At 43.5% G+C, this 27,329-nt stretch overlaps 1 pseudogene across 3 annotated transcripts; it reads left to right on the top strand.

Annotated features, from left to right (window-relative positions):
- The first annotated feature begins 23,493 nt into the window (after window positions 1–23,493).
- On the top strand, window positions 23,494–25,943 carry LOC147891421 (polyadenylate-binding protein RBP47B' pseudogene; annotated as a pseudogene). Of its 3 annotated transcripts, XR_015542575.1 has the most exons (3): window positions 23,494–25,045; window positions 25,564–25,587; window positions 25,912–25,943. The product of XR_015542575.1 is annotated as a polyadenylate-binding protein RBP47B' pseudogene, transcript variant X2 (transcript). The 3 variants fall into 3 exon arrangements; XR_015542576.1 differs by lacking the exon at window positions 25,564–25,587 and having other exon boundaries at window positions 25,912–25,931; XR_015542574.1 differs by lacking the exons at window positions 25,564–25,587; window positions 25,912–25,943 and having other exon boundaries at window positions 23,494–25,401.
- The last annotated feature ends 1,386 nt before the right edge of the window (window positions 25,944–27,329 follow it).

The raw sequence follows: 27,329 nt of genomic DNA, 5'->3' as shown, positions 1-27,329 counted from the left end.
TCCCACATTAAAAGGTCATCGTTCTAACTTGCCCTTTTTGTGGATGGATGCAGGTGAGTTGGCACACTTCTCAAACAGATTTGCAGACGAAGGTTTTTGACTACTTTACTGGCACACTAAATACTATTGGCGAGCTGAATAAATACACATCTATGTAAACGTATAGGATTTCTTTTTTGCATACAACCTGTGAGTAAGACTGGGATATTTTTGGAAAGGAGATCTTCCTAAGTATGAATACACCATACACTTGGATATTTTGAGGATGCTCAATGATCCCCCTAAACAATTTTTTTGGGGAGGATATATATATCCTTGTTCTTTTTTTTTCCTCAATTGAAGGTATGAAGAAGTTAGAGAAGAATGGTTAATGGTCACAAGTTTGGTACAGTTTGTACCCCCTTTCTAAATTATATCTGTCTACTTATACCATCGAATTTTCATATTCTTCAATATTAATAGACCTATCTGCAGTATACTTTGGGTCCTTTATAGAATATTGGAGCTAAGGATAAGGAAAATTGAGCTTGGGATGTTTCATTTGAGATGGGTATGATTATTAGATCTATGAAGGGATGACTTGGGGAGAAATTAGATTTAAACCTAAGTGCAATTGAGGGTTCTTGAGAGTAACAAAAAGAAACGATCTTGAAGTTTTCAATAGCATTTGATCGAAATATGAAATAGAGTAGTAGAAATATAGGATGAACACACACACACACACACACACACACACACACACACTTCTCATTTTATCTTTTATCCTTGCAATTTACCTTTCTTTCCTTTATAAATCATTTGACAATTGCTTTTAAACTATCTCTTCCCCTTCCCTTTCTGCTTCCCCCCTCTCTTTCCGTTTCCCCTCTCTCTCTTTCTCTCTCTCCTGCTCTCCAAAAACTTTTTCACCACTCTCTCTCTCTCTCTCTCTCTCTCTCTCTACCCATCGTCCACTCTTTCCAAATTTCCCCAAACCTTCTTCCTTCCCAACTTACCCCTCTACTATCCTAAGTTTCTCTTATTTTCTCCTAAAATTTTTCCTAACTTTATTTTCCAAAATTACCTTGGTTTTTTCCTAATTTTCCTCAATTCTTTCCTATTTTTATCCTACCCCCCCCCATCTAACTCCCCTCTCTCCCTATTTTCCCCTATTTTCTTCCTAATTTCTCCCTATTTCTTGTTGAATTTCTTCCTTAAAATTTCCTAAAATTTCTCCAAACTTTATTCATTTTTTCTTCTTCCTAATTTTCCCTAATCTTCCTTCTTTTCCTAAACCTCCTAAATTTTCCTTTTTCCCTATTACTCTTAATTATGTCTAAATTTTTCTTGGTCTTTTTCATTTTCCCTAAATTTTCAAAAATCCCCCTTTTTCTCTTTGTTTATTTTCTCCTCTCCCTAAATTGTTCTTGTTCTCCCTAATTCTCCCTAATCCCCCCTTTTTTTTCCCCCTACCCCCCCCTCCTCCCTTTTCCCTACTCCTTCCCTAATTTCTCATATAAACCCCCCTTTTTTCTCCCTATTTTCGTAAAAATTTCCCTCTCTCTAATCTTCTCTCTCTACCCCTACCTCTCCCTATTTTCTCCTGCCCCCCTTTTTCTTCTCCTTAAAACTCCTTCACTTATTTACCTAACTACACTAACAAACTGACCAAACTTCCTACCTACACCCAACTCCCTAACTTCCCCTGCCTAACTCTGACTACTTTACACTAACTAAACTAACTACCATTTCTTCTAGTTACCTAGCTAATTGTTCCCAAACTCCCCCAACTACCAACCGACTCCCAACCCCCAACTACCAACCGATTCAACCGACTACTACTGTTTAAATACGCCCCCATTTCATGCCTCCAAAACTATACCAACCCTCGCTCCTCATGCTCACCCCCCGCTGCCTATTCACCTCCTTGGGTCTGCAACCTAGTGGCCTACCTGTCTGTGCACTATTCTCACCCTGCGTCCTCTGCATCGCAAACTCCTCATGTCACCTCCATATCCCGTAGGTTGCTTCAGGATCTACTGTAACCCTGAAGTACTGCCCCTACAAAGTTTGATGGCGAGCCGTGAGCAAACAAACGACATTGGGCATTATGGCTCTACCTTTGGCCTCATGTGCCTTGAACCTCCCGCCGCCGGGCAGCCCCCCTTCTGAATCTCTGTGTCATTACTATTGCCGTGTCCAATATGCTCTTTACAACTTTACTGCTCACGAATTTGCTTCCCACAACATTGTTGCTCACGGCTCCTTCATCGACTCCTTTCAACTTCACTAACTATGTACTCACAGGCTTTGTTTTCATCTTCCATGTCATTTTTTATTAAACTCTTTACTTCCTGTTAATCTATGGTACCTTAATTCTCATTAATCTCTTTGATGTTTTAATCTATGGTCCTTTATAAGACTCCTTGCATTATTTCCCCACCCCCCGCCCCCCCTCCCCCCTCTCTCTCCCCCTCTCCCCCCCCTCCATTTTTTCCTAGTTAATCATCCCAAAATTTTTTTTCTCTTCCTCTTAGCTTACATTTATTTAGATTATTACCTCCTTTTTCTAAAACCTCTTTAAACTGCCCCTCTTCATAAAATTCCTTTCAATTAAACCCCCTTCCCCCCCCCCCCCATTATTTCTATCTTTTTGTATAAAATTCTAAACCCTTTTTTCTCTCTACAAAGGTTCATTACTTTTGCTCCTTAACCTTTGGACAAATCGTGCTAAGCTTTTTCCCCCATTATTTCCATTAATTTGTTTTAAAATCTCCCCTTTTTTTCTAAAACTATCCATTACTTTTGCTCCTTAAGCTTGATAAGTGTATGGCCAAGCGTCAATTTTTATTGTGACTCCGATAACAAGGGAGGGGTGTCAATGACACTTGTCTTCCCAACTAAAGTTTAAACTGGTTCTCACTATTTTGCTTGTTGGATGGTGGCAAGTAGGCAGACTCCCCTCTTCAATAAAAGTGATGCTGCCATCGACTTATCAAAGCTCTACTGCTCACATTTCCTCTTTTAGAAAAGATTGTTCATCCTTTAATTAATGCTACTTCATTTTTTGTAGATATTTATTGCAAAGTGTATCTATTAAACATTTCTCTTTCGTACTCCAAATTTGTCTACTCTTCACTATCGAAAGGGGTGTTGTTAATGTCTACTACTACTACTACTACACACACACACACACACACACACACTTTTCTCAAAAAAATTTCACACTCACACACACACACACATTAATTATGCTTATTAACTTCTCTCTCTCTCTCTCTCTCTCTCTCACACACACACACACACATTATCACGTGATCATCTCTTCACACACGCACTCTCTCTCTCTCTCTCTCTATCTCTCTCTATCTCTCTCTACTCTCTCTCTCTCTCTTTCTATACTCTCTCTCTTACGGCCTTCCTCCACCTCATTACCTTGCATATTGCACACTTGCTTCTACTCGCAGCTATGGTGTACCCTCCCAACTTGCCTTTATCTTTGTCTGCGACCTTCCTCGCCTTCTCTGCCATTGCCTCACTCTACGTTGGGAAGCTCCCCTCATGGCTCTAGTGCATGCTTATTACAGTCCCTGGCAAACCTTTCGTTTAGCTGCCTCTCAAGTCTTGCATCTTTCATTCTTCTACTCATCGCTGGCTCCCCTCTTGTCTTACTCGCTTGGCCGCTTTGTCTCTCCACTTTGCCTTGTTGACTTACTCTAAAAAGCTTATGGCCACCTTCACCTACTATCTTTGGTCTTCACGGTTTCTTTGCCAACCTAGTCTACGTATTTCCCGTGCATTGTACTTTGCGTAATTTACTCGCACTGTGTTGTTTCTGCTATCCTGGTCTCCTACTACCTTCATTTTGCCCAGCATGGACATGGCTACTTCGATTGCACAGCATGGACATGGCTACTTCGATTGTACAGGTCGCTCCAAGTCCCCAGTTCCATTCTTTCTCCTTTTATTGGCTGCTCTCACACACACAAGCATTTGCAACCTCCTGTGCTGGGTTCTTCTAGTATTGCACTTACGTAACTAGGCAACTGACAGCTGAGCATAGCTTCATCATCTTGTTGCCCTTACTTGGTTGCGCTTGAAGCTTTCACGTCTACAGGCTTGGTTATTGCTTTTGATCTAAGCTTCGGCATTGAGGTTTGGTACTTTGTCATAGCTTAGATGAAGTTTTTTTCATCGGCAGTTTATTTGGACTGTTACTTACGTGAGTCTTTTTGCTTGGTTTGCTTCTTGCCCATTGGCATTGGCTTTTTCCTCTGAGGGAACCTTTTACTCTTCGTCTCATTGCTCATCTCTTATTGTCTTGCCATCTTGATTGGCCGTGGTTCCCTCTGCATGTACTTGGTGCACCGTGGCTTCTCTTCTTCTCTCGACTCAGTTTTACTCCCTTCTTACTATTGCGCTATACTGTGGCTCCCCTACCTTTGCATGCTACCTTCCAGTTATTTTTGGCTCGGCCATGTATGGCATTATTGTCACTAGGGCCACGTACATTCCTTGCTCACAACCCTTTGGCTGAGCTCTCTGTGGACCACTACTCCTCGCAAGTTTTCTCTGTACCACTGCCCCTGGCTTGTGCTTCTTCCATTTGCTTAGCAGCTTTCACGTCCAAGATCCCCATCTTGACTATAATCGGGTTCTCTAAAGACTTGGGCCTCTTGCTTCAATATTTTGCAACATAGATATACTTATTTAATCTCTCTCTCTCTCTCTCACACACACACACACATATACACTTTATTTTCTATATTGTTTGTGTAGTTCTTTTTATTGATTCTTTCAGCTTTATTTATGTGTCTTTAGCTCTCTCTATTTATAAACAATTTAAATTATATTCCTACACTCTTTTTTTAATGTTACACTACTCTAATTATCATAGGGTTTCTTTCTAAAGATATTGTTTCCTTTTCATTTATCTCTATTTATGTGTTTGGTGTATATATATATATATAATATTTCAATGTAACTTAATTTGTCATTGACTTAATGATTTTCTTGGTTATTTTTGCTTCAATTAATTCCCTTGATAGCTAGGCTTATTTAATTGCCCTACATAATTGATCCCTTATCTTTTTTTTGTTCTAGTAATTCCCCTTTCTATATATTTATCCTTCTATTTATTTATTTCTCTTTTTTGTGTGCTTTAAGGAATTTTCTTAGGAATTTTATTTTTCTTCCTTTTCTAATAAAAGGCTTTCTAGTTCTTCAAATAATGTGATTATAGTTTTTTTCATTAATTTATGTTTAAATCCATTATTAAGTCAATGGCTCTATTCTAAGTTATTCTTAGGATTGTTGTTAATGTATTTGCTTTAGGAACGGTATTTGCATGTGGACTACCCCCCAAGGGATTTTATAACTTATGTCACAACTAGGTGTGGACTACCCCCCATTTGTCAAAGCTGGTGTGGACTACCCCATGGCTTGTTTCAATTTTGCTCTACCATTTTTAAAATTTCCTTTAGTTGTAGGATATATTCATTTATTTATGAGAATTTGAAAGGTCTATCAATTATGGGTATGGAATACCCCTCATGTGACATGTGATGCTTCTTTTGCATTTTGCTCTTATGATATTTTCAAAATTTTACTTATGAATCTAGAAGGTTGTCTACGTTCCTTGGTAAAGCAATAACACGTGAGGGGATACAAGCACTACTTGTCTACCCATTTGAAATGATGATATTCTAATTTCTCATTTTTCTTGGATGGTGGCAGGTAAGTGAACCCTGACCTCGGAGCCTGGACTACTGGATGGATTCCACATTTTTTGTAAACCTACCTTGTTTGGCTGTAATACCTTCGAAATAAAATTATATCTCATTTCTTTTAAATGTTTAAATCTCCATATTTGAATTATTTTTAAATTTTAATTGTTTAGTTTAAGGCCAATCTTTGACTGAATGGATTGTATGGTTGAATTATTAAGGGGATAATGAATTCTAAACACACACACACACACACACGTGCATGCACGCACGCACGCATGCATACACACACACACACACACACACACATCAGGCACAAGTGTTGCTCTATCTTTATCGCTTGTAAGGAGTAGTTTGCATAGAGTTGAGTTGATTTTCACTACAAGGCATAGGCCCTTTTTCGACGAAAATACTGACGCTTTTTACATTAATTTTTTTTAAAAACGGGTGCAAATGTCGTTATTAAAGTCGTTAAAAGCGTCGGAAAAGAACGGTCGCTATAAACCGTCGCTATATAGCGATGTTGATAAACATCGCTATATATCGACACTGATAATCGTCGCTATATAGCGACACTGGTAGACAAAAAAAAAGCATTAGTGGGGCTAAACAAGGCCATAACAAGCCCTATTTTGCCCCACTAATGTTTTTTTTTTTGGTAATTACAAAAAAAAGTTTTTTATTACAAAATTTCCCTTGCGAAAAGGGTGATACAAAATCGCTCAAATGAAATGATCGAGCAACAAAAGCATATACATGTCGAACATATACAACATTGTTTGTTACAAAATTACCCTCTCTAAAAGGGTGATACAAAATCGCTCAAACGAGCAGATATACAAAATGACATACATGGCAAAGTATATGCAAACTACTACTACTACTATCTTCCTTCTTCTTTCCCTCTTCTCTCCTCTTCCGTCTCTTCTTTTTCCCTCTTCTTTTTCCCCTCTTTCAATCTCTTTTCCCCTCTTCTTTTTCCCCCTCTTTCAATCTCTTTTTCCCTCCTTTCCTTCTCTTCTTTTTTTCATCTTTCAATCTCTTTTCCCCTCTTCTTTTTTTTCCCTCTTTCAATCTCTTTTTCCCTCCTTTCCTTCTCCTTCTCCTTCAATCTTTCAATCTCTTTCCCCCTCTTCCAATCTCTTTTCCTTTCCCTCTTCTTCTCTCTTTCCCCCCCCTCTTTCCCCTCTTCCAATCTATTTTCCTTTCCCTCTTCTTCCTCTTTTGCTCCCTCTTTTCCCCCCTCTTTCCCCTCTCTCATGCTCATGCTCTTATGCTCATGCATAAGCATAAGCATAAGCATGAGCATATGTCTCTTTCTCTTATGCACAAGCATGAGCATAAGCATAAGAGAAGGAGACATATGCTCATGCTTATGCTTATTGATGAGCATAAGAGACATATGCTTCTGCTTATGCTTATGCTTATGCATGAGCATATGTCTCTTTTTCCCTCTTTTCCTCCCTCTTTTCCCCCCTCTTTTCCCTCTTTCATGCTCATACTCTTATGCTCATGCATAAGCATAAGCATGAGCATGAGCATATGTCTCTTTCTCTTATGCACAAGCATGTGCATGAGCATAAGAGAAGGAGACATATGCTCATGATTATGCTTATGCATGAGCATAAGAGACATATGCTTATGCATGAGCATATGTCTCTTTTTCCCTCTTTCCTTTCCCTCTTCTTCTCTCTTTCCCCCCCTCTTTCCCCTCTTCCAATCTCTTTTCCTTCCCCTCTTCTTCCTCTTTTCCTCCCTCTTTTCCCCCCTCTTTCCCCTCTTTCATGCTCATGCTCTTATGCTCATGCATAAGCATAAGCATATGTCTCTTTCTCTTATGCTCATGCTGCATATGTATTTGCCTTTCAATCTCTTTTTCACTTTCCCTCCCTCTTTTTCCTCTTTTCCTTCTCTCATGAGCATGTCTTATTTTCCTCTTTCGATCATAAGCATATGTATTTGCCTATGCCTATGCCTATGCCTATGCTTATGTTTGTTTTTTGTTTTTTGTTTTCGTGTTTGTGTCTATGTTAGACATGGGATCACGTCGCACGTCCGACGAGTACGGACAGCCTCGCAGGAGGAGACATCATGATCTCTATGCTCCAAAGGACTTTGATTCCTCTTAGGTGACACCTGAGGGGACTACCCCTGGTCCGACTCCTCTCAGACGTAGCATTGCGACTACCCCTGGTCTGACTCCTCTCAGACCTAGCACTGCGACTACCCCTGGTCTGACTCCTCTCAGACCTAGCACTGCGACTACCCTTGGTCCGACTCCTCTCGGACGTAGCACTGCGACTACCCCTCGGGGAACTCTTTTGCTAGCAGCACGTGGCTTTGTTGGGAGTCCCGATGAGTTTGTAGCGCAGATGACTGATGAGGAGGCAGCGAGATTCTTCTCTCTGCTATCTCAGAGGACCTCAACCATTCCCTCTCCTACACCGACAGCTAGACCTACTGCCCAGCCGTCCCCTCATGCCCCTTCGACCGAGGGATCATCACCTGCACGTGCCTATCGTAAGGGAAGGAAGAGTAGGAGGGGCCGCTTATGTTGTGCTGACTCGGGAGATGTAGACGAGTCAGTACACTCACATCCCTACAGGTCTCCACTTGGTCCCAAGACATAGTATCAGTTAGGTCCCTTGCCCTCTCCTACTCCCACTGCTACTCCTTGCTCCGGAAGCGCTCGCACAGCTTCAACTCGCTCTGACTCTTCCACTACCATCAATCCTCCTTACCTAGACGAGGACCTCTCCTATCAAATCACGGCTGCCGAAGAGATAATAGAAGATAGAAAGGGCAAAGCAGTGATGGCCACCATGAGGCAGTTGATGAGCCATCACTTCAAGAGTGGCATTGCTACCGATTGGTGGTATCAAGATGACCAAAAGAAGCAGGCGGTCTTCGACGAATTAAAACAAAAATACCCTAACCTGCCAAATTGGGAGTTTAATGAGAATTATATGCAAGAGCGCATGGGTTTGGTCTTGAAGCATCGTAGATCAACCTTGCATACTTCCATCGCAAAGGGGATGGCTAAACCTAGCTGGACAGACAAAGCTGATTGGAAGTTCTTCAAGAAGCAGAATAGGGACCATCCCGAAATGTTCGAGGATCAGAGGAGGGCTGTGAGGAGACGGCTGGACACCATAGGTACTTCACACTTTGGTGCAAGCGGACGGTTGGCATTCGAGGCAACCGTGGTAAGTCTACTTCTTCTCATTTAATGTATTGATCTATTTGTTTTACTACATATTACATGCACTTTATCTAACTCTAACTCTCATAAATTGGATCCACAGCAAGCTACGATGGGTCGTCTTCCTACAGATGTATGCAGAGACGCGACGCGCGTTTCGCATAGGAACAAAGCCGTGGTTTATTGAGCAAGAGGCAATGGGAGCGACCGTCGATTGGCCTGAGGTGGCTGCTCACATGGTATAAGTCTACTCCTACTTGTAATCTCACTTTTTAAATTGTTTTATTCTTTAAGTTCCAATCTAATTTTTAATTTATATGGTTCACTCTTAGGGTCAAAGCTCAAGCGTCCCATCACCGGAGGCGAGCGATCACCAGGGCCAGGGATCAGACACACATGACGAGGGTCAGGGAGAAGGCACAGCATACGAGGACTAAGGATCAGGCCAACAAGACGAGGACAAGGACGAGGACGACGAGGACGATTCGAATGAGTAGTAGTAGTAGGGGAAGAGAGGGTTCCTACACCCATCACTACAGCTAGCGCTTAAGGCGCTAGCTGCAGGCCAATGCAAATAACAAAAATAACAAAATGAAAAATGAGGAAGCACTTTCTTACCTAGAATAGTGCGTCCCGCTCGGTGTTTTGTGGACTGGCCCTATAAAAGAGAGGAAACATATCATTTCAAATAACTAGTTAGAGGAAGGAGGAGTTTAAAGAAGCAACTTCTCAAAGAGATTGGATTGAGGAGACAAGGAGAAAGCAAAGGAAGAGAAATACAAAAAAGACTAGAAAAGGCGAGTCTTCTTTCTTTTACAAAATCTCGTTTTTTGTCTTCAATCCTTTGAAATCAAGCATGAAAACTAGCACATAACCTTAGCAATACAAGGAGAAACATGCTTCAACACTCACAAAACAAAATCTCACAAAAAAAGAACCTACATTGTTCAAAGAGACTCACCTTCTTGAAAAACTTCTTTTTAAGAAAACAAAGAGAGAGAAGGGTGGAGAGGGAGCACAAGTGTTAAGAGAGGGGTGAGTAGTGGTGAGGAGTGGAGAATAGAGTGGGAGGTCGTCAGATATAGGTGGGAGGAGAGAGAGATTACAGCTCTTCTTACAATAGAGATTGCTAAAGAAAGCATCGCATGTCGCGAGGTTCGGATTTTAGCCCACATCGTCACTATATAGCAACGGAACAGAGCAAATCGTCGCTATATAGCGACGAAACAGTCAAAACGTCGCTATATAGCGACACTTCATGACACTTTATGTTTAAAGTTAAAAAAGAAGCTCATAGATGCTATTTTATAACTGTTAATATATTTCCTTGCAACTTATGTTGTCATTTTATAAGTGTAGATGGAAGGGATGAGTGGAAGCTCGTCCGATGATGCGCCAATGCCCGAGAGCACAAAGTGGCTTATGGAGAGGTTATATTGTCATTGCACTCATTGCAAGCGAGAAGTACGACATCAACGTCATATTATCATGCACCACTTGTGTATGTATGGGGAGGATCCCGAACTAGTACCCACCATTGGTGTTGCACACGTTGATGGATTATAAGTAAGTCAAAGCTATTTAAGTTTGCGGTTAATATTGGATACCATTATGGTACGAAACTTTGAGACAAGATCTTATATTTACACAAAGTCTTAAAACAGGATGAGGAGGCTGACGAGGGTACACATATACCTTCACACTTTGAGCAAGACTATAGTCTCCCGGATGATGACGAGGGTATGGTCGACATGATGGATTCTATTTTTAGGGGCACTACATCCCATGTACACGTGATGTCAGAGTCTGAGGTCAAAATGCGAGAGTTGCAATCAACACAATTGTACGAGGGTTCTAGGATGTCTAAAATACGTGCTTGTCTCTCAATCTTGAATCTGCAAGTAAAGTATGGTTGGTTGGATACAAGTGTCTCGGCCTTAATGAGGTTAGCTCTTGCATTAATTTGACTCATTATTTGGATATTGTTTGTTTTGAGAATCATCATGTATGGATTAGTGTACCGAATCATCATTATTCGAAGCCTATGTATGTTTGAATTGTGATAGGTTGCTCCAGAAGATGTTGCCTGCACCAAATACCATGCCCGCATCAAGAGATGAAGCGAAAAAGATGCTAACAATGGTGGGTATGGATTATGATACCATCCATGCTTGCCGTAATGATTGTATTCTCTTTCGTCATGAGCATGGAGATTTGGCTAGTTGTTCGAAGTGTGGGGAACAACGATATAGAGATGACTTGCAGGGTGAGCAGATACCGGTAAAGGTCTTGAGACACTTTCCCATCATTGCAAGAATACAGCACATGTTCCGATGCAAATCCATAGTGGAGTTGATGACATGGCATGCATCTCATCGGTCCACTGATGACACATTGAGGATTCCCATAGATTGTGCAGCTTGGAAGCACATAGACAATTAGTGGCCGGACTTTGCGAGGGAGCCACGCAACTTACATCTTGGGCTCGCCATGGACAGCGTGAATCCTTTCGGATTACGCTCGACATCTTGGTCGACATGGCCCATAGTCGTGGTGAATTACAATATCCCACCATGGCTAACAATAAAAAAGGGACACCTCATGCTTGCACTACTTGTGCCAGGGAAGTACAAGGCAAAAAATATGGACGTGTACATGACACCTTTGATAGAGGAGTTACAAATATTATGGAGAGGAGTGCAGGTCTTTGATATTTCTAGAGCTCCTAGACATACCAATGATATTTTGGTCAGGGGTATCTTGATGTGGACCATGCATGACTACCTAGGATATGGAGAGTGCACAGGTACGTGGTTGTGTCTCTATAAGTATAATATAGGATTATGCTTTTATGACTCTCTTTCGCACGCATGTCTTATACTAACACATTCATGCACGCGTGCAAGACTTGTTACAAGTGGGTACCATGCTTGTCCTATTTATGGACCGGGTTTGAAATCGCTTGCACGATACTCCAAACATATGAGGAAAAATGTTTATGAAAGTCATGCTCGATACCTTCCGTTGGACCATCTCGCACGTGGAGGTCAGCTTGATCCACCACCATCATATTTGAAGGCAAGTGACTGGATTCAAGCTTGGAGGGCAAATGGAGAGGAACGTCCTCCTGGTATGAAGAGGCTATCGATTTTTCATGAGCTTCCTTATTGGGGTCAGTTACAAATCAATCATCTCTTGGATCCCATGCATATCTTCAAGAATGTGGGGGCTACTATTTGGGCACACTTGGTTGGTTCCAAAGACTCGAGAGGAGTGCGAGAAGACTTGCATGCTATGAATAGGATGTCTCGTTTGTGGCCCCAAGTGCATGCTTCGGGAAAAGTTGTCCTCCTAAAAGCAACGTGGATCCTCTCTACGAGGGAGGAGGTAGCGGTCAAGGTGGACATTGCCTCTTTTCAAACACCGACAGGGTACATGCATTGCTTGAAAGGAGCATTTTCAAAGGACAATAAGCTTAGTGGGCTCAAGTCCCATGATTGGCACAAGGTCTTACAGGTATTGTAAGCTGTAGAATTAGTGTACCGATAATCATGATGCATTAGCGTAATTATGATTATGTTATATTGTTGACATGACTTCTTTGTTGCTTTGATAGTTCATCCTCCCAATTACAAGAAAAGGGTGCTTACAAGAAGATGTTAGAAATGCTATATTCAAGATCAGTGGTATTGTGAAGTATGCTTACTATCAAATCGCATTGATTGCATTTTCTTCAATTTAAGCTGATTAATATGTAGACTGATTATGAAAATATTTTACATGGACATGTGAAATAGGTGGATATCTCAAAAAGAGATCTCCATATTGAGCATCAAGAAGGCTAGGGTGGAGGGTGGAATCCATCGAAGCCGTATGCTTGCTTGAGAAGCACTTTCCCTCGAGCATTATGACAACTCAAGTCCACTTGCTTGTGCACATAGTTGATGAGGTGGCTATTGCAGGTACCGTTCATAGTCGATGGATGTTTTTTCTCGAGCGGTTTATGAAAACTTTGAAGGGATTTGTAAGACAAAGAGCAAGACCAGAAGCAAGCATGGTAGAGGAATGGCTTGTGCAAGAGTGATTACTATATATCACGGAGTTTCTTGCATCCACGGGGATCCCGATATGCCGCAAGCTTGGCATAACAAGGATGATGATCGCATCGTTGGCTAGGTTCCCCAAGGAAAAGGGATTGAAAGAAAGATGAGCGAAGAGCAAATGGAGAAATTCAATAAGTTTTGTATCCTCAATAGCCCTGAGATGCAGAAGTGGATTGAGAGATATGAAGTGGCCAAAGCAGAAAGAATAAATGCAAGGATGAGATTCAAAGTAATGTACAGGCGATCGCAACCATATCCACGGGATCTAGCTCTTCTCCCCACTCACATATCACTTGATTGGCTACAACTGGCTCTACGTAAAGCTGAATGCAATGGAGAGACAATAAACGAGCGCGAGTGAGAGTTATCATCTGGATGTATGATGCATGTAAGTTTCTTACCTCTTGACGTAATTAAGTAATTATTTGTGGCAATATACGCTATAAAATAGATGCATCTTCATTGTTTTAATGATGCTCTTTTACAGTACAAAAAGTACAGTGCATTATGGTCATATGGACGACATTTTCACGTGGAACGCATCAATTCAAAGAGAGTCACGTATGATTGTGGAGTCATGGCTAACTTCACACAAGATAGCCGAGCAAGTGCTTCGGATACCAATCTTCTCTCCTCACTGTTGGATTATTGTGGAACCATACACGAAATCTATGAAGTTGATTTCAGACGATTTAGTATTTTCATTCTTGATGTAAAATGGTTTAGAACTATTTACAATAGTCCCCGTGCGACAGTGAGAAAAGATAGTAGCGGTTTCTTTGCAATAGACTCCACCAAACATTGGACCGATGAAAGTGATACTTTTGTTCTTCCTGAGCACTGTGAGCAGGTGCATACTAATGATTTAATTAATCGAAGCTTTCATTTTTAAAGATCCACTCATACATGTACTTAAGCATAATTTCATATATATAATTGACAACATCTGGCACCCATCTTCAATATAGGTGGTTTTTCATCCGGATCGTTCTGATCCAAGATGGTGGTACGTGATCCAAGTTGCACCACGAAGTAAGCAAATTTTTAAAGATAGAGATGTGGATATGGAGATGCCACTACCAATGCCGGATCCAATTGATCCCGATGAATCTAGCGAAGAAGATGAAGATCACGCCAAGAGGAAGATGCACATAATGACATCGCACAGGAGGAAAATGGAGATCACGATATTGAGGAAGAAGACAACGATCATCAAGAATCACCACACTTTATTGAAGAAGATGATCAAGTACTTTTAGGTGAAAGTACGATGCTAGAGTACGATGATGATATAGGAGATCAACTCGGTATAGAGTTAGAGATAGACTTGTTTGGCGCGTTAGACTTGGCTCAAGATGAAACAGTTGATGTAAATGCTCTTCATTGATTTTTTTCATCTCAAACTTGGACATGAGTATATGAGCTTCAAAGGCTTGATGTACATGCTCTCATACTTTTATTCTCTCAAAAGATCAAACATGTATGAAAATTTAAAAAATTTTATCATTGGAAAAAACTAACTTTTAAGGCCTATATGAGTAAAAAAGCTCTCTAAAAAATGTCGCTATAAAATAGTATCTCAGTGTCGCTATATAGCGACACTTACATTTCTGACAAATGTCGCTATATAGCGACATTAGAAATCGTCGCTATATAGCGACGTTTGCTTAGAGTCGCTATATAGCGACGCTTTACGGGACGTGCTTCCCATACCGACGATTAGCACCCCGCACGCGCTAAACGTCGGTACTTAAACATCGCAATAGTATCTGTGTGTAGTAGTGTTTCCTCTAGCTCCTAACCTTTTGGCAAACCATACATTTAAAGCAATGAATTATGTCAACTTTCATCTCTGGCTAAAAGAACTATGTAACTAGAGTTTGGTAGTGGCCAAAACTTCAATGAATGGTGGTTAATGCATCTCTTTAAGGACCAAATGGTGAAAGTGACATAGAGTTGCAATCCTCTCTCGAAAGAATCTAGTTATACTTGCAAATTCATGATCTAGAGAGACATACTAAAATTGACATTTTGGTGTAGAGAGAGAAGTCCTTACACATCTTGTGGCTCACCACCTAGATAGATTCGAAAATAGGAGCTAGCAACCGAGGTGGTGGTCTATACGTCCAGCGAATACCCTTCGCAAAAAGGGTGTAAAAGATTCTGTCGGCTATGCCTGGCAGAAATGCTCCTTCCTTTCGACGGTCTGGAGTACTGCATTCCCGAATGGCATGCCAAGCGAAGATGATATCCTAACAGATGGCTACTAGGGTAGCCACCGGAGAAATCGGCTAGCATCCCATCACTTGACTACATTGAGTGACCTAGATGTTCTAGGCAGTAATGCTAGAAATTGTCTCCCACACACCATCCTCCGGTAGAGGTGGTGGGCATGATGGGAGGGCTGAACTGCATCATGGATCTCAATCTAGGAGACCTGATGTCCATGTATCATGTAAGCCAGAGAGATAGGATCAATCGCAAAGGCGTGTCCTCCCCTCATGAGCTAGGCCGCCATCCCCCAAGTGAAATCCCTACTCATCCTTTGTGTGCTAGCTATTACAATCCTAAAGGATGCCAACCATATTCATTGTGCGACTGGGCAACCCCATAGCTAGTGCCATCAGACTAAAAAAGTAGGAAATCTTGTGTGGGTGCAAGCTCATCCAGAGATAGTGCCACAAGTGGGCTATGACCTCTCTCGGGACATCCTACTCTGACCAATGGCATTCCCTCGAGGAGGACCATGCCTGCTGCCTCAAGTTGTAAACGGTGCCCGATGCGAGTAGTGTAAGAAAAGAAGGAAACCTCCTCCACTTGGTCTCTAAATACCCTATGCAGGTGGGCCAGATCCACTCTCAAGGATCCCATTGAATGTCGCATAAGGGTCTACCCTCCCAAATCCATAGGTGCCCCACTGCTTCCTCCGGGGTTGATAAGACTATGGAGGGATCAGTGTACCAAGTCATGCCCAAACGACCTACTATCCTACCCCTCTGCCACTCTAGATCATCCAGGTCCACCTTTATCTCATCATCCAACTCTACCTCTGCCTCCTACAGCAGTGAGCCTCCCGACCTGGTCACCAGATCTCTAATTTCTACAAAATGGCCTAGCCTGTATGAGTCCTCCTACCAATCTCTGCCACACTCGATAGAGGCTCTTCATCAATGGAGAACTCTTCCTATCAAAGGGGCCTTGGAGACGACCCACCTGTAGGACTATTGCCACTAACCGCGGAGTGTTCCCAAGAAGCCCCCACTGGAGTAGGAGGTTCTAGGGTTCTACTCCTGGGGTGAGGCCTCTCACTACCAGATTTTCCAAAAGGGCTCTACTCTGCATCTCTGTTTACCCTGTTCCTAGGGCAAAATCGCTGTCTACTAGACCACTGTGGCTCCGTCCAATATTGACCAGAGAAATTTGCACCAAGCGCTCTAGCTTCCCCATGCAGCCCCGATGGAAACACCACCAAGAAGCAATGTACTAGGCTATGGCAAGGAGTACTTAGTAAACCACTAATGCTCAGCTCATGAGCGAGAGTCTGGTGGAGCTCCAGGACAAGAGCTTCCACCAAACACTCTCTAGGATTGGGCTAAACTACTACTCCACTGAGATGTCGATGCCAAGCTATCCCCCTCTCGGGATCCACCAAAAGTCAAAATAAACTCCTCAATCTCGAACCTCCTGGATCTCCACCGTGCCTATGAAGAAACCAATAGATTTGGTCCAATTTAGCTTGTTTAAGAAGCCTCACAATAAATGGACAAGGCCCAGATGCAGAGCTGCCATCCACATAGAGCACTGTATCATCTACAAATTCAGAGTCTTCCTCCTGCCGAATTGGAAGCCTCGTCCTTGTAAGGCCAAGTGCTTGAGAATGCATAAAATAGATGAACACCTCTGCCACAAAGAGGAATAGATAAGGGGCCAAAGGGCAACCCTGTCTACTGAACGGGAACGAGGAAAGGTCTCGCCTATGTGGCCCCCAATAATCACCTAGCTGGAGCTGCCCACATAAAGAGCTGAACCCCCTCTGATCCATCTCTCGAAGAAGCCAAGTCTCTGCATAGTCCCCTTTAAGAATCAACACTCCACTTTGTCATATGCTTTCTCGAAATTGAGAAGAAGAATGGCAAGAGGCTACGCCTCCTCCCTGGCCCAGTCCACTCCCTCCCAAAAAGTCAAGATATTATCCAAGATGCTGTGCTCCTGGACAAATCCGGTCTGTGTCTCGTGAATGATATCTGGAAGGTGGGGTCTCATATGTAGGCTCAAGACCTTAGCCAAGATTTTGTAAGCTATGTCAAGAAGGGTGTTCGGCCTCCACTAATGAATATTTGATCTATCTCCCCTCTTTGAAATCAAGCATATCCAACCTTTGCTCAAGCATATCCAAGCATATCCAATCTTTGAAATCAAGCATATCCAACCTTTGCTCAAGGAATGTGGAAGGAATCCAGAGTCAAAGATCACCTGGCAGCCTAACTTGAGTGCGGTGAAGATATACTCCGAGAAGCATTGAAAAAAGCTCGAAGTTAGGCCGTCCTCTCCTGGGGTCTTCTGGGTTGGAAGAGCCTATAAGGCCTCTTACAGGCCTCCCACAACTTCTCATCATTGAAGGGAACCTCCAAACATCTGCTAAGACTCTGCGAAACAATTACCGCCTCTCTAGCCAGAAGAGTGGTGGGTGAGGCCTCCTTCGACTGAAAGAGTTGGTGGTAGAAGGTTGGAGTCATCTCGAAGAGCTTCGGAGGGTCTGTGTGCATATTCCCCTATGAGTCCCTGAGTCACTGTAGTTGGATCCCTGCAGATTGTGGTCCTGTGGTTTGAAAAAGTTGCGTGGTCTCCTGCTACCTTGCTGAACCCATTTGGCCTAGGAAGAGTGGTATGAAAACTTTTCTCTACGGACCTCCAAATCATGTAGCTCCAACCGTGCACACTCCAAATGGTACCTAAGCCACTGGGACTTTGAATCTTGCTCCCTGAGTCTCTCGATAGATGCTAGGTCTCAGTGAAGAGCTCTCTCCCACTTCTGAAGAGCAGCTCTTCATCTAAGAGCCTAGCACTAGAGATCCTGGATGCTCCGCTCAATCCTCTTAGCTATCCATGCTGCATCTATCCTTTGGCTATCTCTAAAGCTCTACTATTATTTGCTGGAAGTCCACCTCCTATAAGAGATTGTATGGTATATGGACCCCCTTTTAGAAAAGTCCATGTCGGGCTGCTCCAAGTGAAGAACCGCTGTAGAGTGGTCCAACATCATAGTACCTGCTAAAATGTCATTTGAGCCACCATGAAGTAGAGGCCCAATCACTAATATAGAATCTGTCCAAGCACTCCAATAGCCCATCATGCCACCACTAGCCAAACAAGAACTGTAGGCTTCCCGAAAGCCTGGTAAACTCTGGCTCGCACCATGGATCCTTGCCGCTAATTCAAAAAATGAACTGCTTCCAAAAACTCCTGTCCCGAGCTCCTCTCCCCAGCTGGGATCTCTGCGAAAGAGGCTCCTCCCTGCTTATCATCCATGAACTCTAGGCTGTTGAAGTCACCTCCAACAATCCATGAGTCCACCTCTGGGAGGCAAAATGTGAGCTGCTGCTAGAAAGTCGAGCGGTGCTGTCTGTAAGTAGGTGCGTACACATTCAAGATACCAATCCAGGCCTCTCCTACTTGTAGGCCTGCATGACCTGGAAGCTTTGGGTCCCACCCAGGGAGAAGGTGATGTCGGAGTGTGATGTCTGTGTTGTTGAGAACATGTTCTCTTGAATCAAGAGAAAGTCAAATGGTCTACCAATGAGAGCCCATTGCAAGTCCTGATGGAGAATCAGATATTGCGGCTAGCTACAAGCATGGTCATGAAACCCGTGCACATTACAACTCACCACCGTCAAGCTCATGGAGATGGGACGGCAATGAACAAGGCTCGCTTGTGCATGGGAGCCTGCTCTAGGAAATCGAACTTCAACGACTTTGCTAGGGGTCTAGAGGGAAAGTAATATGTATCCGTGAGTCGAGGGACTAGTGTCGCCGCTCAACCCCTACCTTCCATACCAAATATTGCATGAAAAAAACATCTATGCTAAAAAGGTCGGCACACTACTGGAGCGTCTAGTCGTGGAGTTATGTGAGAACCGCCGTCTCTGGTGGCAAGCGGATTATTGCTACTACTGCCAAGCCTTGACCCTAGCTTCACTGGGAAAAAGCCAAGGTAAAAATAAGTAGAACCACCGTGAGTGAGCCAAAGATCCATGCCCTAAGGTCCCATCCACTCGTCCATCATCTAGTGTCCTTGGTGTTCCATCATTGCATCAAAAAGCTCGAGTCCACTTCTCCACCCCTTATGGAGGCAAAATGGAGCATCCGAACTAGGTGGGTGTAGGATCCTATCGCTCTGATGCCCCCTTTGCGGGGCTATAGGATCAGAATGGTCACAGTTTCGGGGGCACAAGGTATGTATCCAGGATCTCCAAATAGTTCTAAGGTCCCAACTGCCAGAACTCCCTCAGTAGAGGCCTCCTAGTAGGCATGCGAAGGCTGGAGGACTCAGCATCGGAACTCCTCTCCCCAGAAGTGTGAGAAGAAGAAGCTGAATCCTACGTGCCCAAAGCGGTGACCTAGTACTTGGGAGAGGGGTGCGGAAGTCTTTGCCTTACCCTTGCTTGCAAATGAGGGGTCTACTGCCTGGCGAGGTGCGCAAGGAAGAGGCCGCGGTTGTTGCTACCTGAGGGGATGGAGAGGGTGGCGGGTAATCACCATAGGAGGAGCAAGTGACGTAGGTGAGAGTAGGGGAGGCATGGAAGGGGGCTACTGAGAGGAGGCTGGTGGGGGTCCTAGGGGACGGGGAAGGCGGTTGTGCGGTATCTGCCACTATCGCAGTAGAAGGTCACTATGATGATGGCACCTGCGGCCTCTGAAGCTCCTCCTCAGAACTCTGAGGAGGGTGAGTCAGGGGGGCCATGGACACTGGTGCTCTAGGAGCCTCTGGTGCCTGCTCCTGCTGCTTTGAAGGATCCTGCGGCAACACACATGAAGCCTCTCCTCTGGAGGGGCCTGAAGAACATTGTGAGGTCGAGGGCCCTCTCTCTAGATCTCATGGTACGTCTACCTGTGGGCCACCAACTCGATCTCCCTGTGACTGTGTCGCTGCCTGTGCTCACCTCTTACGATTGGCACGCTGTTGTTGGTTCTTTTAGACCCACTTACTTTGCTTCTTTTTCCCTATCTTGGTCCACCTTCCCTCTGAAGGCTCAACCCAAGGGGATTGGGACTCTGCCTACTGTCGCTAAAACCGCTGCTGTGTCTGCTTGGATGGCCTCCAAGTCCCATCCTCTCTCGTGACACTATGATGTCCCCTTGTCTCCTATGAGGAAGGATGTGCCTTGCTCGGGTCTCTTGTACAATCTCTAGCTGGTGCCCTTTTTGCTTGCATCTCAAACACTGACCTAGTAATCTGGAGACCTCCAATCTTTGGTGAAGAGTACCTCCCTCCAAGGTCTCCAAGAGAATCACCTCTGGGAGGGTATCCGGGTGCTCTCTACCACCGACCTAAGTCGAGGAACCCCATCATCTCCCGCAACTACCGCCTTGACTCTGAAGGGTACTCTAAAACTGTCCCAAAAGCCCGCCTAATCAAAGGAAGGATGGACCCATATTCCCTTGGACGCCTCGAGAAGCGGAGCGTCACTAGAAAGTGGAGAACATGGTGAGTCGAGTCCATGTCCTCCCCTGTGATTCCATGATACCAAGGGATAAGATACACTAAATGAGCACCTAGGAGAATAGGGCTTCTCTCCACGAGAGCTAGAGCACTATCCGGGGAGCTAAGCTAGAGGAGGTAAACACCACCAAGTGACCTCCTGGATGTACCATTTAGTGCCAAGTTGGCCTGGATCCAGTCCCTAGTCTATCTCCTTGAGGGAGTGAGGCCGCCGACTATCCTATAAGAGATAATAGATACACTGCTTGCTATACCTATTGCTTACCCACTGGTGGAATAATGACTTTGACAGAGATGGGGAAGTCGAGGGTGCTGCCATAGAGCCCCTCTGGCCAGACCGTAGGTCACCACCAAAAGTCCAGTCACTAGCAATGAGCAATAAACTGCACCTCCCAAAAAAGGAAGGAAACTAGAAGGAGAGGAAGAAAGAAGGGAAATGAAGGCGCTCGCGAAACAAAATAACGTCAAGAAAATTGTCCCAGCCACGTAACAACCCCAGACTTCTTCCACAAGCAAGCTCTAAATCTTGTAGAGGATAATGGAATGCACAAAGTGAAGCTGCCAAGAGAAAGAGCGAGCCACCAAAAGACTACGAAGTGCTCCATGGACTCGGGATTATCTTCATCTCTTCGTATTCTTGAGGGGATTGGCTAGACTTACGAAAGAAAGGCTTGAAGGTTGCCAGCCCCTAATACATGAGCTACCAGGAGTCTCCTTTGCTGAAGATGCAAGCTAGACTTGTGCTGAAGGAGAACCTAACTGACCCACAGCGGGCTGAGGGCCACCTTTTTGCTCAAGAATAGCTCCACGGTTGTGGGTTGGTGCGTGCTGCAAATAATGGCCATGGGCTGAGGGTGGCCACGAGTTGTAGCAGCCCTGCTGCTGCACAGGAGAGCAGTTGTACGACAACCATAGCCTGCACGATGGGCTGTGGTGATGAAAATCCTGAAAGGGAGTCGCAGGATTAGCGCGGATCCCGATGAAGACCTTACGTGCACTCAGCCTCCGAGTAGGCAGGACGGCCACCAGGGAAGAGTGCGAGCGGGGGCGAGGAGGTTGCTCGTGTAGCTCCTAGGTAGAGGAGCGCCCATCATGGGATCACAGTTAATATGTTTTTTGCACTTCCCTCATCTTTGTGGATTGCAAATAAGACTTTATGGTTGCCACACATCTGTCTCTCTCTCTCTCTCTCTCTCTTTAAGGAAAGAAAATGATTTTTCTTTATTGATACTTCTTTTCCAAGATATTGCAAAGGAAATCACTACAAAACTGTCACACCATAAACTAGAGAGTTAAAGTATCAAGATATGGACTCTACTATCAAGCCCCTCTTGCCATATTTTTTGCACTTCCTTTTGTCTTGACCTTCTTCCTTTAACCTTAGTGCCTTTACCATATCGTTTCACCGGTTCTGCATGAGAAGACCATAACTTGTGTAGCCAAAGAAGTAGAATTTCGTGAAGTAGAAACAAAGTTGAATCTCCAAAATGGAGCATACCTATGTCGAACGTGTTGCTTTTGGTGTCCATCACTTCGGGAGAATGTTCCTTGTCAGCCCCATCAGTATAGACAATACACAACAGAAGGAGGACTACGAACCAAGAAACTTGACATGCTCTTATAGTGATACATCCATGAGTTCCAGCTATGGATGTTTTGATTGAGTATCTTGTCCATGAATGCAGAATTCCTCTGTAATCCACAAAACAATAACATGCAATCAAACACAGCATGAAATTCCCACAGGAAGACGACGGTCTAGCTTAGGCAGATACATCTACAGAAGATTTTGTTCAAAGACTTTAATCAAACCTTAAACCACCTCTTAAACCATGCTTTCCAAAAACAATCACAAATTTCCACATGGACCTCCCAAAACAAATACAAACGAACCATACCTATACCCTTTCCACAGGGCATGCAAAAAAAGAAGAAGTTTTCAAAGGGGAACTTGTTGAAGATGGTCCTTTTTCTGCAGATCCACCATTATTTGAATGTATTTGAGATGGACATTGTTAATGGGATGTTAACATTCATTGGCTCAAAATATTCTATAAAATGTACATCCTTGATACTTTCTCAATGTAGCCCTCGAATTTCTTTGAGATAAGCGATTTTGAGATTTCCCTTAAAGGGGTGTAGCTTAAACGGATGTTGAGGATGAGGCCTTTTGTAGATGAGAATTAGGCCTTTTGTTGATGCACATAGGAAGATGGTTCAAGGAATTCTCTTAAGAGTCCAAACTATGATATGATTTGGGAGGCTTAATTGTTAAAGATTTAAAATGTCTTGAACATGTTTGAGAAGGTCAGTGCTTGAAATTAACTATATGTGTTATTTAATTATTTTAAACACATTCAAGAGGATTCCCTAGTCGTCATAAGACATCTTTTTCTAGTGGTAGCTTTTTGAATGTTGTATTACTTTTTAGACATCTTTTGACTCCTTAAAGTCCACACATTCTTATGAGTTGCGAGTTAAAGAATTGAAGTTCCTAAGCATCTAGATGTGCAAGATGGGTTGTGGACTAAGACATGCATTTGATGATGATATGTGCACTCTATATGTCCAAGTCTCACAACTAACTCACGAATGATGATAGATTTGCCAAATTCATTCCATAGTTATAAATACCTTTGGAGCATACAATGGTTATTAGAAGCGTGAGTTACATGCACATAATTAACGAATTCGAGTGGCACTAGTGATATAATGTTCAACTTAAAGGGATTTTACCGATAGCAAACAGTGGTTAGGTCAGTCGAAGGCCGCTGAGGACTAGGGATACAGGACAGTTCCCTCCGTCCCTCCCTCCCTGTTTCTTTGTTTTGTTAGTAGCAACCAAGATTGTGCATGGTGAGCTTTCTCACAAGCACATGATGCAGCCCTCCCCTTTTCAGCACACCAATGATCAACAGCAGTGGATGATGATACAGCAGCCAATTCAAGAGCAGTACGCACAGGGTCTATTGCACTATCAAATGCCGCAGAGCTATGAAGAAGTCAGAACGCTGTGGGTGGGGGATCTGCAGCATTGGATGGATGAGAACTATCTTCGAGACTGTTTCGCTATAACAGGAGACCAAGTTATCTCCGCCAAGGTCATCCGGAACAAGCTAACTCTCGTCTCAGAAGGCTATGGATTTGTGGAGTTTATGTCCCACGCCGTAGCTGAGAGAGTGTTGCAGACTTACAATGGGACGCTGATGCCGCAGGCAGACCAGGCCTTCAAGCTGAATTGGGCTTCTTCTGGGTTTGGTGAAAGGCGCCTTGATGGAGGTGGTTCGGACCATTCTATATTCGTGGGAGATCTTGCACCCGACGTCACAGAATATATTCTTCAAGATACATTTCGGTCCCGTTATCCCTCCGTGAAAGGTGCCAGGGTGGTTATGGATCCCTACACAGGTCGCTCGAAAGGTTATGGTTTTGTGAGGTTCGGTGATGAAAATGAAAGGACTCGCGCTATGATGGAAATGAATGGTGTCTATTGCTCAAGCAGACCAATGCGAATAAGTACGGCGACACCTAAAAAAGGCCTGACTCAGCAATACAATAAAGCTGCATCTACATACCAAGCTCCCCAAACCTATGCAGCGCAACCAACACAAACTTTCGCAACCGACAATGATCCAAACAATTCTACCATCTTTGTTGGGGGTTTGGACCCAAACGTGACAGATGAAGAGTTGAGGCATGTTTTTGGTCAATTTGGAGATCTAGCTTATGTGAAAATTCCTGTTGGAAAAGGTTGCGGATTTGTTCAATTCACACATCGTACTTGTGCGGAGGAAGCCCTTCAAAAGTTACATGGGATGGTCATTGGTCAGCAAGCTGTGAGGCTTTCATGGGGTAGAAGCCCGGCAAATAAGCAATGGCAGCCTGCAGGTTGGGTCCAGGGTCAGGTTGAACCAAACCAATGGAACGGAGGATACTATGGTTACGGCCAAGGTTATGAAGGTTATGGATATATGCCGCAACAGCAGGATGCTTCGGCTTATGCCTACGGTAACTACCCTGAATATGGAAACTATCCTGAACAACCGGCTGAACTTCAAGCGGGAGATGTAAGCACTACTCAGACAGAGGAAAATAGGGAGGAAGAAATATTTGATCCTCTGGCACCTCCTGACGTTGAAAATTTGAATGCCGCATACATTGCCCTGCATGAACGGTCAGCGGTGGCTCATCATCTTTGGCTTAGAACTTCAGAGGATGCGTAGCTGGTATGGCATCAACGTCCAACGCTGGTATACCATCAACGTCCAATGTTGCTTCCAGAAAGTTTTTAGTGGAGATTTGAATATGTAAGCAGGTATGGATAGGTTTCATAGCGCCATATTAACGCTGCATGCTCAATTTTTTAAAATTGAGGCCATTGTATCATTAGGGTTCCAATTCCTTAGGTCAAGATACTTCAGAACTTCATTTGTTTTGTCCAGTCAGTTCCATTGTGCAGACAATGGCAAATTCTGGCATTTGTGCTGTTGTCTGCTAGACTAGCTCGGGACTCGGCTTTGAAAATCGAACCTTGCTTGCTAATGTAGCTGCAACACTGGCTGGTTTTAGCTATACATGTACTAGGCTAACAAATCTTATTGTAGTCTCCTGACTGACTGTGTAGTCCTGCTGGCAGTGGTTATTTTGTAACATGGATCTTACAGTTTTGAAGTGTGTGGCAGATTTCTGGTTGGACAGTTAATGTGGTATTGAGTTCTGTCTGGCATGACGTAGGTGTTAACTTGAGAATACATTGCCACAACCTTGAAAATGCAACCATTGCTTTTGCTTATAAAGATGTTAGAGATAATGAGGTTATTTCTATTGTTGCAGCGGTTCTTTCTATTGTTGCAGCAGGTAGGCTGCTGTCAAACTTCATTTAGCTATGAAAGGGTTTCAGTATAGGCGTATGGAAAACAGTATTGCAGGTGTTTGGAGGTTTCTTTTAAGAGTTTGTTTTGGGACCACATTTGCTTCATTAAAGATTTTTGGTGTGATACTGGCAAATACTAAAGTGTTTTGCTGTGGGCTGCGTCTATGCGGCATAGACAGTGTGCTTACGTATAGGGCCATGTTGGTTTTGAAGCAGTTCAGAGTGAACAATCTGACTCTATCTGCAGTGTTTCAAAAATTTTGTAGGAGGCTCTAGCTTAATTGACAGTCCTTTTTTGTGGCTCCAAGGAAATTTCGGTGAGAGCAGCATGTGGATTTTTCAAGAGTGTCGCAGGTGAAAGTCAAGTCAAAGCAAAGGTTACTTCAGATGGTGGAGAACAATATATGGTACTGTGAGTCTGATTATCTGTAGTTGGTATTTGGGAAGACCAGTTTAAAAAAGCGAGGGTTACCCCATTTTTAAACTATTGGCTAGTAAACCAAATACAAGAAGGCTTGTATAGTTGTTGGTGTAAGGCGTTTTTAGATGGCCAAATGATGTGCAAAGTCAAATTTATAGAAAACATTAAGACGAATGTTGTAGCTGCCTGGTCGGCAATCTAGATCCTATCCACTCTGTGCTTGCTGGGAATTAACGTGCAGGTTGGGAACCCATGTTGGAGCCACTGTGATTGGAGCACTGTCTGCTGGTGGGTTATCTGTGGCTTTTGGTACCTCAGCTTCCTTCCAGCTTAAGTAGTGGTGCATTCATGTTGACCAGCATGCTTAGTTAGTGATGGAGGTGTTCTTTCTTTCAATGAGAAGTACATTCCTCCTCAGATTTCATTCCCTTTATACTTCTTGCAGGGTTTCCCTTTATATTTTTCTTTTTTTTTGCAGGGTTTCCCTTGACTTTTTCCCACCCTGGTTCATTGGCCAATTGGCTTGCGGGATGGCTTTCTTTTCCTCTTCCTTTTTTTTGGGGGGGTTTTCCAATGTTGTTTTCGACTCGGCATTCTTGGACTTTCTTAGTTATGCTGGTCCATTGGAGTGGGCTTGGACCTCCTAGTGGACTTTGGTCCTTATCTTGGCTTTGGAGTTGCCTGGTCCGGTGATAGGCAACAGAGGTCTGTTTTCTTCTGCCTCTATAGCTCAAGTGTGTCTTTACAACAACATTTTCAAATAGATGGAAAAAGTTTAGTAGATAATGTGTTGTACATTTCTAAGGGCCTTCAGGATTTGTGTGTAGTGTTTCCTTTTTCTTGTTGCTGGGTCATATACTTGTATTTGGCCCTTGTTCTGCCCAAATTGAACAATTCCATAGTGGGGTTGAGTTTAGACACAGAAAGCTCCTTGGTGTTGTTGGATGTATCGCCTCCGTCTTGAGATGAAATATTTGGTAATGCCACCTTGGAAACAGACAGGCTAGAAGTGTTTTCAGTGCTATTGTCTCAGGTTTCGCAGCATTTGCAGGATTTGTGCACACTCAGCATAGTGCACGAGGCCTAGTTGTGCTTCTTTCATATAGTTTGTGGCACCCATTTTCCATCCTTTTGTAGTGCATGTAGAGGATTATAATTTGAGGAGTTCGTTTAGAAAACTGGGAAAAGTTCACGTGGATGAAAATATGATCTTCAGAATGTTGGAAATGGTGTGGTCACCTCCCCATCTGTAATCCCCCATATGAGGAGAGCATGGGGGCCCGGGGGGGGGGATCAAGGAGTGAT

Source organism: Dipteris shenzhenensis, chromosome 18, assembly GCF_047967505.1.
Source record: "Dipteris shenzhenensis isolate YYH24624 ecotype China chromosome 18, Dip_SZ_1.0, whole genome shotgun sequence".
In the NCBI taxonomy this organism is placed as follows: domain Eukaryota; kingdom Viridiplantae; phylum Streptophyta; class Polypodiopsida; order Gleicheniales; family Dipteridaceae; genus Dipteris; species Dipteris shenzhenensis.
The sequence above is the reverse complement of the archived record's forward strand: the minus strand, read 5'-3'. Positions and strand labels throughout refer to the sequence as shown.